The 13,163-nt window shown below is 36.2% G+C and overlaps 1 pseudogene; it reads left to right on the top strand.

Moving 5' to 3' along the window:
- Nucleotides 1–4,061: 4,061 nt before the first annotated feature.
- LOC150084070 (ubiquitin recognition factor in ER-associated degradation protein 1 pseudogene) lies at nt 4,062–4,918 on the top strand (annotated as a pseudogene).
- The last annotated feature ends 8,245 nt before the right edge of the window (nt 4,919–13,163 follow it).

The raw sequence follows: 13,163 nt of genomic DNA, 5'->3' as shown, positions 1-13,163 counted from the left end.
GCTGCAACAATAATGGCTCTTCCCTTTGTTTGCAATTCTTCACTGTTGAGTTTAGTTGTTTATGTGTTTTAATTAAAGTACCAAGAAAGCTAAACTGTTAGGCTTCAATATATTTATGTCTTACTCCCTCTCACTTATAACAATGGATGACATCACAGTTTCCCTCGCGGGTAGCACAGTTTGGTAGAATCACCGCCCTCCTCACACCGGGTGGAAAAGCCCTGAGTCGAGTTCCATCGATGACGTGGAGCATATTTATGGGCCTTTTTCATAATGTGACTGAGTTAGTTGGTCTCAGAAGAGGGTATCATGGTTTTTCTCCCCGAAACTTGGGTTTTTCATCCAGAAAATAGAAAATTGATTACAGAACACATGAAGTATACACAGAACAGTATACACGGAGCAATATAACCTTAGATGCTGATGCTCCTAAAACCCTACAACAACATCACAGTTCTCTCACACCACTAGAAATGGTCCTGGATGCGATGCCTATCAAATTCAGAATTTCCGAAATTGAGGGGCATTTTTCATTTGGATGGGAGGAGTAGAATCGTCTAGAAGTAGGGGGGTGGAAGGCGGTAAACAGCCCCTGGCACGAATATCGGTCAGGGGGATTTGAGGGTAGCATGCTCATTTCCATATGTCTGCTTATGCGATCAATCAGAATTTTATCTTAACTGTTGCGCTCCAATGACAAATTACAATTGTGCGATATCATTTAATGGCATTGTTGATTCTAATTAATTTTTTTTTCTGAAGGTAGGGAAGTTATGAGGTTCACAATCATGTCAGAAGCCCTTCTCCGACGTCAATGATACCTCGTGACCTCGACAAGATGGTGCCGCTGCTCACACAGGGTAAATATTCATGGCAATCCTGCTTAACATATTTCCACACAGACTAATTTCTGGCTTTGCAGATATCAACTAGCCTATCTGCTTACATCGGCTTTTGACAGCTAATTTATTTCCGTGGCGGCTCCTGAAAAGCAAGTTGTGTGAAATGCATTCTGTTAATATTACTGAATAAAAAAAGCAAATATAACAGTGTACTGTATAATCCCTAATGTTATTCTTCAACGTGTAAGAACGATCTTGCCATGTTCAACAGGTAACAACATTCTTGCTGCGTTGAATGTGTAATAACATTCTTGCCATGTTCAACATTTTTCAACATGTCTAACATTCACCGCGTTCTGGCCCTCATGAGTATAAATCACAGTTGATATAATCACCGTCCACCCATATCGGGTAAAAAAAAAAAAAAAAAAAGTTCGAATACCGTCGATGACGCGAGGAATTTTTATGGGTCATTTTCACAACGTGGCAAGTTAGTTGATCTCAGGCGATGGGCCCTGAGTGCCAAGCGAGTGATCATAGCGATATATAAAGCGATTTGAAAGCGTCTTTCCTCTAAGTGACTGAAATATAGATTGTTAAAACCCTTCTTTTATAAGGTTATTTATTTTTGGCCTTTTCTAAATAAAGAAGTAAGCTTCGTACCAAGAAAGGAAAGACACCTTTGTTTTGTATATATATAACTAACTGCTCTAACACACTAATCTCTTATTGCTTGGTCACTGGTGGCACCGCTCCTGCCTCCACGTGGTGGGGCTGGGAACCTGAGTATAAATTCAATACTCAGGGCTAAAAGGAGCAATTATGGATCCATTAATATCACCGACTGTAGAGCCTACATGCTCGCGTGAACTTGAGTCATCTCAAGCAAAAAAGAATCAAAAAAGACGATACTTCACATGACCTGCCTGCTTTTCTATTTTACGCTCTTTATCAACGAAACCTCTTAGTAGTTTATTATTAACATTAGCTATATGGTGCAAGGAAGCCCGGGGATTATGCTGCACCAGCCAAAAAAAAATTTCCCGAGTTACCTGAAAGAGAGAGAGAGAGTCAAAAGTAGAAGGGAATCACCAAGAAAGAGAAGAATGATGATATCCAACTCAGAACCCTGAGTATGCCAAGACCATACTTACCAGATGTGAGCCCCTGGAGTTTCTCCTTTTCTGTACAAACGACTTCGCTCAGGAGATCTTCTTATAGAAACTTCCAATCCTAGTCATTCTAGACAGCTCCTGAAGCGAACGACCTTTGGAAGTCTTCCCATTTTTGTAACCCCACACAGAACATTAAACCCCTCAAAAGGGGTCATTTCACAATGGGATCTCCTTAATGTTTCCGATGAAGAAATTGCTGAACTTAAGGCACAACTCATCAACAGTGCCAAAAGAACAGTGACTAAACAGGATGGCGTCCTTATACCCACCAGAAATGTTATCCCTACTTTCAACACACCGAATCTTCCTGCATCAGTTAAAGCTGGCTACCTTTCTTGTAAGATCCGATCATATATTCCAAATCCACTCAGATGCTTTAAATGCCAGAAGTATGGTCATTCTCAAACAGCATGTCAAGATAAGGCCATTTGCCCCATGTATGACTCACTGGACCACTTCCAAACTGAATGTGCAGCAGCAGCGCCAAAGTGTCCCAACTGCCAAGGTGCTCACCCTGCATATTCCAGAACATGCAAATCATGGAAAATGGGAAAGAAAATACTGAAGTACAAAGTAGCGAAAAATGTCTCATACCAAGAAGCATGAAAACAGATATTAAACATGATGTCATCCAAATCTTATTCCAATGCACTAAAAAACACTAAAATGTTATCAACATTACAATTCCTCCTAAAATATCTCTTTCTCAATGGGACAAATCATTCCTCACAAATGACGAGATATTGACAGCAACAAAGACGAAGACTACATGAAATTCTGCTAATATAAAGCAAACCAAGCAGCACCAAGACAATGCCCCCAGATTAGGAACTTTAATTAAGGAAAATAATGTAAATCCTACCCAGAATAAACTAACTGATCGAAGTATGGAAATTGACAAGAAGTTGGGTAATGAAGGTACAGTTCTCCTACTACATGCAGAGGACGAGATGGATATTGCTCGTCTAGTATTTTCAAAACAAGAGAAAAATATAAACAGGATCGAGGGAAAACAAAGCGGTCAGATCAATCTACTTAACCTAAACTCAAATAATACAGAAAATCATTCAATGGAATTGTAGAGGCCTAAGAAGCAATCTAGATGAATTAAAATATTTAATGCGCCAGAACGATCCGTCAAGCATTTGTCTACAGGAAACATATTTATCATCAAGTTACACCCCCCAATTCTCAATTTTAGTTTATGTACCATCCAAACCTATCCAGATTTGCACCACATTAGAAGCCGTAGACGTTCTTATTGTTCTTGGCATTACTTTCATTCTTGTCTCTATTTATATTACACCAAATGTTTCATGTTCCACTGCAGAACTTGATGATTTATTGAATCAACTGCCCCAAACTGTGTGCCGTCCTGGTGATGTCTGCTCATCATCCTTTGTGGGGTTCCACGAACATGGACCAGAGAGGGCAGATAATCGAAACCATACTTGACAACCATCACTTAACATTGCTGAATACTGGTGTACATACGTATATTCACCTGCCTACAGAATCAAGTTCCACTGTTGACCTGTTCATATGTTCCTCATCCATTCATCCTAGCCTTGATTGGACAGCATTAACTGATCTTCACAGCAGTGACCACTGTCCTATAATTTGAAAAATACAGACAGATACAAACTATGCCTCCAGCCAACAAATTACTTGCCTTCATGGTGATTCCCTTTTACTTCTGACTCTCTCTCTCTCAGGGTAACGTGGGAAAATTTTTTTTTTTTTTGACTGGTGCAGCATAAGCCTCAGGCTTCCTTGCACCATATGAATAATAATAATAACGTTAAACTTCTCCAAAACTGCATTATATGGAAGTTGCACTGCATTCCGAATAATAAATAAATGAATTTACACTTCACATATTTTAATCACTTTGTCGTAGTCGAAGATCGAAGTTAGAACGGAAATATGTGGTGACATCTGAAGGCTTATAAGGTAACTAATTAATATAAATATAATCGTCTGCGTTACTCTGTATTTCGCCTTGCTTAAATTTCTTGTTGACATTATTTTTAATGATATTGAACAAATTTTGTTTATTTTGAAATGTTTCCAATCGAAGTATTATTTGCTGCGCATCTAAGACCTTTCAAAAAGTATTATCGTTGCTACTCTATTTCGATGTTGTCAGGAGATATCAGGAATGACGTTGAGAATGGAGGCAAAATTATAATGCCGCCTTCGGCCCTAGATTACCTTACTCGATTGAATGTTGTTTATCCGATGCTTTTCAAATTAACGAGCCATAAAACAAACAGAATTACACACTGTGGCGTGTTAGAATTTGTTGCTGATGAGGGAAAAGTTTATTTACCTTACTGGATGATGAGGAATTTACTTCTGGAGGAAAGCGATTTACTTCAAATAGAAAGTGCAGCTTTGCCAACTGCAACCTTTTCTAGATTTCAACCGATGTCGTATGAATTTCTTGATATATCAAATCCAAAAGCAGTATTAGAAAGTGCTCTTAGAAATTTTGCCTGCCTTACAGTGGACGATATTATAGCTATCGAATATAATAGACGAGTATATGAGCTGTGCGTTTTACAAACTCGACCAGAAAATGCCGTATCGATTATTGAATGTGATATGAATGTCGAATTTTCTTCTCCACCGACCAGTTCTAAAGTTGATACAGAAAGTTTACCCCATGATAGTATTAAAAATTGGAGTCGTGGGTATAGACTAGATGGAAAGATAAAAGAAACTGAAGTTGAATATTTTTCGCCTCAGCCAGTTAAAAAACGCGGACTTCCGAACTTTGATTATCAAATTGGAACTCTGGTGTTCAATAGAAATAAAATACCAGTACAAGAGAAACATGAAGAAAAATGCATGAACAGATTTAAAGTATTTTCAGGAGAAGGAAGAAAGCTAAAATAGAGTTTTTTTTCTAATTCATCGCTATAACTGTCATTTTCGAATTATACAAAATATAAAATTACATCTTATTTTTGTTTATTTTGACAGGAAAGGTCATTGGTTATGAAATAATACTGAAGGCAATGAATCATCAATATTATACTCCACATTTATTAAAATGATTTGAATACTTATTTAACATTATTTAAATTACTGCAGTTCATAGTATATCAGCTGTTCAAAACATCCCCATGTACCAGATGTTGAATACAAGAGATTCTGAGACAGGTTTCAGCTTCAAGTAAAGTTTATAGGATTACAGTCTTGTGCATATAATTCCACAACTAATACTACCTATACTGGACTTGTGCATATTTCAAATATTTTATTTTTTTTTCAACTGTTATTTAAATATAATTTTAACTGAATGATTTGTATTAAGATATAATGAATTATATAATGATATGCTTAACTACAAAATAACAGTTATATGCCACAACTGTGTATGAACACTAGCTGTAAAGAAATAGTGTGTTTTATGAGATTTACTGTTGCCTGAGAATGAAAATGTACAGCATACTGTGAACTGTTTTTTAAAACAGTGTACATTTTTGCCTGTGTGTGTAAGAGAGCGACTACAATGCAAAATAGAAGTAAAATTTTCATTTATTTTATGCCAACCTTTTATGATTTGGCTTTTATTTTATTTTATGCATTTTATGATTTGGCTTTTATTTTATTTTATGCATTTTATGATTTGGCTTTTATTTTATTTTATGCATTTTATGATTTGGCTTTTATTTTATTTTATGCATTTTATGATTTGGCAACCTTTTATTTTATATTTGGCTCTATTTAGTAAAATAATCGGTTTTCATTCATTTGCTTGAAAAACAGTATCCTATGTAGGATATGTTTTTTTTTTTTTTTACAAAATTTTTATCAGTTGCAAGAGTGCTCAGCTTGTACTACTGATTTGGACTAATATTTTATTTTTTGTAAAGTGTGATAAAATGCATAAAAGACTTAATACCATTTTAGAATTAAATGAAAAAAATGTTGAATTTCCTAATTATTATTTAAAATGTTTGCTTGTTATGCCTTACAGTATTGTTATTTTAGAATTAATCCCTTTTATGCAATGAAATATGTTAAACCAATTAATATTTTTGTATACAATGATTTAAATAAATGCTAGTTGCACCACCAGACACTTTAGGCAATGTCGAAAATATTGATTTTAAATATTGTCTGCAAACTAACAATTTTTTTTTATTTTTGCTTTTACTTTTTTTTTAATAAGAGATCTTTATTGAGGATTTATATTTCCTTCCTAACTGAGTAGCTTTAAAATTTCCTGTATGGGTAGCAGTGATCCCAGAGTAACATATCAGTTGGGTGGTACCACACGAAAGGTAGTGGAGAAAGGAAAAGACCTGGACATAATTGTGTAGTCTGCCATTTTCTCTGAGCAGTGCAGATATGCTGTTAGGGTGGCTCATAGAGTTGAGTCACTGATATACAAGAATTTTTTTATCAGGCACAAGGAAGCGATTAACCCATTGTATAATTATTTACATTGACTATGTAAAATTACATATTCATTACTTATCAGCTTTAAACTGCATTTCTAATAGGTTTCTTCGCCTACACTTTCCAGCAATCAGCAGTGAATCTGCTTTTGATGCATACAAACAAATTTGGGTTTGCTGTTTATATCGGTATTTGCCAATGGATGGACTATGAATAGGTGAAGTTCTGAAAAGTGTTAAGGTTGGTTTAAAAAAACAAAAAAAATAAAAAAATAATAAGAATACATTATCAGCAGTTAAAGAGTTTGGTCCTTTTCGATGTACATGCCTTTTGACTTTATATGCACACTGCAGTGTCTTTGCCATGCCCCAGGCCAGGACTGGGATTCCTCTCAGCAGTTGGGGTGAGATATTTGAATAAATTTAGCAAAATACATAGAGCACAGATTACTTGCACACCACTTGGCATCTCATATTGTGGAGTTATACTTTGCAACTGGGTAGTCATCGTTGCATCATCAGGGTACCTGCCCACCCTCTGATTAGGAGCCAACAAGCTCCAAAATTGTGCCGTCTGGGTGATGGTATCTGCTGAAAATAAGTAACAGTAGTCTTCTCCATTGTTGAAGCGTTACTTATTCGAAATAGTCACCATGATACTGCAATTTTGAAGTATCATGGTGACTCGTGAAGGTATTCACAATATGAGATGTACTTAATGATGCCAATTCCTAGTTACTTAGTAGCAGGCTGCATGTAGAAATGATGCACTTGAACTAACTTGCATGTCAGAAAAATAATAAAATGAGTAAATGCTTTGAAACCCAAGCTGATCTTGTTGATATCAAAGGAATTGCCTATTAGAAATGTTCCACCAAAATACAGTCAGCCAAGCATTCTACCTTCAAGTTTAGAATATTTACAGCAGCTCTTTTTTTAGAAAAAGATTGAATGTTTTAGCTGAACAAGCAAATATAGCAGCAAGATAATACACTTCTCACAGCTGTCTCAGTAATGGAGTTTTGTCCAAAAAAAAAAACAAGGACCTAGTGCCAGAATTCTTACCATACTTATGTGACAGATCCATGCAACTTTTTCATGTTTCCAAAGCTGAGAAACTTAGATAGGATCTCATTTTTCAATTACTTTTAAGATGTTGAGAGCAGTGTGATGGCACAACTGTGAAAGGACTTCCAGAAGACGATTTCCAGTAATGACTCCAGGCTTGACAGAGTATCATATCATACCAGCCAAATGTTTTAAAGCCAAGTTTCATTACCATTTAGCACAACATAACAGGACAGACACAGATATTATTGTTTGTGATATGTGTAGAGTAAAACTGGTGAGAAAAATGCAAAAGAATATAATTGGAGAATGTATTTAAAGTCTGCAGCCACTTACATCCAATGCATTGTCCTGAATACATCCACTTACATCCTATACATTGTGTTAAGTATTAACCCTCTGATTTGATGGCTGTACAAAAGATAAGTTAATAATGCACCTGGAGTTTGACACAATCTACTCAATTATATTAAAAGAAGCAGTAAAAGAGATAAGCAAACCTTTTGCCATAGTTATGAGAGCAATCATGGATTCGGGGATGATTCCTACAGTTTGTAGATGTGCAAATGTCTCTCGGATTCTCAAAAGGAAATCAATAGGAAAAATTAATAATTACAAGCCTGTCACCTTCTCTTCCAGAGAAAATAATGGAGTCAATGGTTAAAGAAGTAATGTAGGATCATCTTGACAGAATTGCAGTTATATGGCAATCATAGCATGGATCTGTTAAGGGGCAACCTTGTATGACCATATAGTAACAGAAATTGGGATACAAAAAATAATTTTGATAGCATATGCAGGGTTATTCAAAAATGAAGTCTGGGGTTTCAAACAATTCCTGTACACACATGAGCAGACATAGGAAAAAAGAAATATTTCCAGAATGCAAGGATAGTATTGAAGTTTTTTTACTTACCTCATAAATGTTCAATATGAGAGCCTTTAGTGAAATTGCTCAAAATCGCACATTCTGCTTATTCACTTTCCCCGACAAATGGAAGGTCGATTCATCAGAAAAAATCACTCTGTCAGCAAAGTGCTGTTGCACAACGATAACAGATTTACTTACATGAAACTCCAACACAGTAAAAGCTTTCTCATTACATTCCGAAGCCATGTCGCAACAGAGCAGAACTAGCGTCACAGGCAAACGAGTGACTGCACGGCGGTACGTGTCCAACGCCATCTGGTGGTTAGCCGTGCAGCATACCGAACATCGCGAGCGTGGGAACGAAACTTGAGATATTATGCATTCTTTCGAGATGGCTACAAATCATTATGACACATGTGCTTTCCCAAAAAAAAAAAAATTCTGAAACCCCGGACTTCATTTTGAATAACCCTGTATTTAGATTTTAGTAAAGCTTTGTACTGTTTCACTTGAAAGACTTGTGTACAAATGGAGCATTGCAGCATTAGGGGAAAATTACTGCTATGGATAAAGGGACAGTTGAGTGGCAGAAGACAGGATGATTACTAATGGTCATTGTTATTCTTGGGCTAATGTTATTAGTGATGTCTGTCAGGATTCAGTGCTGGAGCCCTTACTGTTTTCAGTATTTAACAATATTGATGAAAGCATATAAGCTTAATGTCAGTTTTCAGATGATACAAAGGTTGGCAGGATGGTTAATTATGCTAATCAGAGAATGCTACTGCAACAAGATTTAGAAAAATTAGACAGATTGGTTGAGAAGTGGTAATCAAAGTTTAAAATTGATAAATGCAAGATATTGTATATAGGTAACAGTCATCCCAGAATATAATACCAATTGGCTGGTATCACATTCAAGGTAGTGGAAAATGCAAAAGGCCTACAGGTGATTTTATGGTCCAGACAGGCTGCTAGGACAACTCATAGGATCAATGTAGGGCAAGGATATACAGGAATTTTGCCAGCAAAAACAGTGGTGATTATCCTTTTGTATAAGGTAATGGCTAGGCTGCGTACAGGTCTAGTAGCCTCATTTTAGTAGGGATGGGGATCTATGAGAACAGATACAGAGAAAAGCAACGAGACTACTCAAACTCAAAAGGGTGCTCTTACCAAGTAAATTTTCAGTTCACAAATTTCTGATTGAGTGCACTAAATGCAAATGATATCTTTACCCTTTCTTGGACAGTACACATAAGGGGTCATAAATTTAAATTGAAAAAGGATAGATGTGAAAATTTACTTTCAGCCAGAGAGTATTGATTGATGGAATAATCTTCCATCTGGTGTTGTGGAAGTGGGTGATTTTAATAAATTTAAGGAAGAATTAGGCAGATTGTTAGAGAGGGGTATACAAATTAGTTTTGTTTTTTTTTGACTGATGCTATATAAGCTTGCATCATCTGCTCTGCTAATACTAATACTATAGTAATCCAAAGGCAATAAATAAATGCCAGTTTATAGGATAGAACATTTTATTAAACTTAGCAATATATATATAACAAAATAGATATCAGATAACATTATCTGCATGTGTCAAAATTTTTTCATAATAACATATAAAGACATACTGATATGAGTTGGAGGGACCTTAGACTGTCTTCAGCAATTCATGACCCCTTCCCAAACCTGAAGGACAGATGTAGGCCAAGGGTTTTGTTAAACTGGGAAGTATTTTGCTCCTTTTTAAGCCTTTTTTTTTTCTTTTAACAGAGATTTAATTATTTGATTTGTTCATCTGTCAAACATATCTCTAAGATTAGTTAAAGTAGACAAAATTTTCAGAATAGGTTTTTTACATGACCGCTAGATAATATTTCAGTTTGATTACAAATAAAAATCTATTGAGATGTCGTGATTATAACATCTTAATGCATTAAGATGTTTTTACTTTGAGAATTAATTTGATTTAAAATTTGATCCAACCAAAAAAATCATATTGGATTTATGTTTCAAAAACCTAAGCTTTCTTTATATAATTAACTTTGTATCTTTGTATCTCTTTGTATATATATTACAGAATCAAAAATCCATGCCCAAAGCTGGATTTCATCAGATAAATCTAAAACACAGCTAGTTTATTTGTTGGGCCATTTGGGTCTATCATAATAATTGTCTTCTTATTCTAAGAAACTAATTAAATACTTTACATTATAAAGTGCTTTTACTAAACCTACTTAGCAGCCACCTTGTTTTCCTTTTCACAATTTTGCAGACTGCTGTAAAATTTTCTTCCACATTTAAAATTCTGCTTTCAAGTCACTCATGGCACAATGATAAAAAAAGAATATTCTGCTTTCATTTGAAGACAGTAAAATATAATAAAGTAATCTTAGAATTTAAAAATCAGTTTTGGGCAGTGTGATCGATAATTTATGGCATGTGTGCAAAAGTATTACAGCTATGGGATTGCCTTGAAGTTTTGTGAGCGAGATTAGTGAGTCATTGATAATTAGTTTAGTCATCAATAATTAGCTTTTTTATCATGGTGGTCCTTAAATGAAGCAGTAATCTGACTTATATATCTTTTAAACTGTTTTTTTTTTTTGTAAAACATTTATATAGCTTTCATCCATTTGTAATTGACAAAAAAAAAATCAAAAGCAATACTGTAATAAAAATATCTTTTGCAGTTTTTTCTAAGTACTGATGTTCTTTGCTCATGAAGTTCCCGTATATTTCCAAAAAATCACAGAGATAAATTTGATTTCAAGAGGCCCCATTATCTAAGCATGACACTTGGTGTATCATGTCAGATATGGACTTTTTATTTTAGAAGGCATTAATTTTCAAGTTTGCTTTTTTAATGTGTGCGAAACCTGTTATAAAATTCCTTATAAGAATGTTCATGTTTTAAAAATGGACAAACATTGCAAAAACAGGTTAAGTTCACAGAGGATGAGGATTGCCATATGCAGGAGCATTGAGAAGAGAGTTTCAGATTCTATGTGAGGGAAGGATGCATCTTGGAAGCACAGATGAAAAGGCAGTTCCAGTGAGGCCATTCCCCCCCACCTTCTCCTAAGACCTCATGCTTGTTCTTGATGCCCTTGACAGTATGTGCGAAGTTGCACTGTTGAAAAATGTCTCAAAGAAACAAATGCCTTTTGGGCCAGACTAATGTTCAAGTGGTTCAAAGCCAAAGTTACAAAATAATAGTTTATACCTATATCTGAGTTCAAGTTCTTATTGCTTGTGCAGAACAGCAAATACTATGCTATCGTTTTTGTACTGTTCAGTTCTTGAGTACAGTGGAACCACAATTTTTCTTGCTAATAATGGAGAGCGGGATAATTTACACTTTATTCACAGGAAAGTCACAATTTGTATACCCTAAGTTATCTTTGCATTTGCAACACCCCATGTGTAGGAATGGACTGGTCTGTGATGCTGCTGTAATGTTCAAAGTTGGGAACAGCCCCTATAAGATTGTAGTTTGCACATGTAGCAATCAAGTTTTGAGGTCTGCAAGGAAGAATGGGTTGGTATCAAGATGCTTCTGACTTTGAATGTGGAATGATTGTGTGGGCAAGAAGTGCAGGTGCTGGTATCTCAATAACAGCCAACATGGTTAATTTCTCCCATTCTGTGGCATCACTACTTTACTGAGACTAGCTCGAAAGCCATTGAACAACTAACCAAAGATACGTAGGACAGCCACGTGTATGGTCAATGTCCATGATATGTAGCATGTGTTTCCTTTTTTAGCACAGCAGCTCAGCTGACCACCCAGTACAATGTAGGAATAGCAAGACCAATATCCACACAGACTGTGCTGGACGTTAGCTTGTATAGACCAGTGGCAGCCATTGACTGCCATACCCTATACAAGCTAATGTCCAGCACAGGCCCTATACAAGTCATGCTCACTGATAGACACAAGAAACCACCTTGCATAGGCACATTAGCACTAACACTGGACCACCAATGTGGAAATCTGTCACCTGGTCTGATGATCTCTGTTTCCAGCTCCGTCATGCTGATGAGCATATGTGCATTTGGAGAAAAGCAAGATTAGACCATTGCACTGGATGCACTTTAGTGTTTATCAGGCTGCAGGCAGTGGTGTTATGATTTGGGGTCTGTTTTCATGGCATGCCCTAGGTTCCTACTGAATCATTAATCAGTGCTTGATGAGAATGCCCACCCTTCTGTTGTCACCAACTAAGTATGCCCTTTACAGTGACAGTATATCCAAACAAAATTCCATGCCACATGGCCTGGTAGGTTACTAACTTGTTTTAAAAATATAATGAATTCCCATGGTCACCCCTCTTAACTGGTCCCAATCTAATTGAGCAAAGGGCATTCGATGCCACTACCATCTACCTGAAAATGTGTGGGCATTACTGTACATTATGCAAAGTATGGGTACCACTACCACAGGATACTCTGCAACACACACCCTGTGTACTTCACACCAAGACGTGTATGGGCTCTGCTACTGACAAACGTTATCCCCAAGAGATATTAGGTAGGTTTTGCTGATGCAAAACTAACTGGGTGTACAATCAATTAAAAATTAAATTAATTTATCTCTTCCATCATACAGTATGATTGATGACTTTTGAGGTTATGATGAACACCATGGCGATATCCAATATCCCTTACATTTCGAGGGTACAGCTCTAAAACGGTGTTTGCAGGCCGGCCGCTAGTTAGTACACCGAACTGAACCTATTGGTAACTCTCTAGGAGGCTTCCAGATCAGCTAGTGTATAATCTTGCTACC

Source organism: Mastigoproctus giganteus, chromosome 6 (assembly GCF_048544385.1).
Source record: "Mastigoproctus giganteus isolate SK-2022 chromosome 6, ASM4854438v1, whole genome shotgun sequence".
NCBI classification, from domain to species: domain Eukaryota; kingdom Metazoa; phylum Arthropoda; class Arachnida; order Uropygi; family Thelyphonidae; genus Mastigoproctus; species Mastigoproctus giganteus.
The sequence above is the reverse complement of the archived record's forward strand: the minus strand, read 5'-3'. Positions and strand labels throughout refer to the sequence as shown.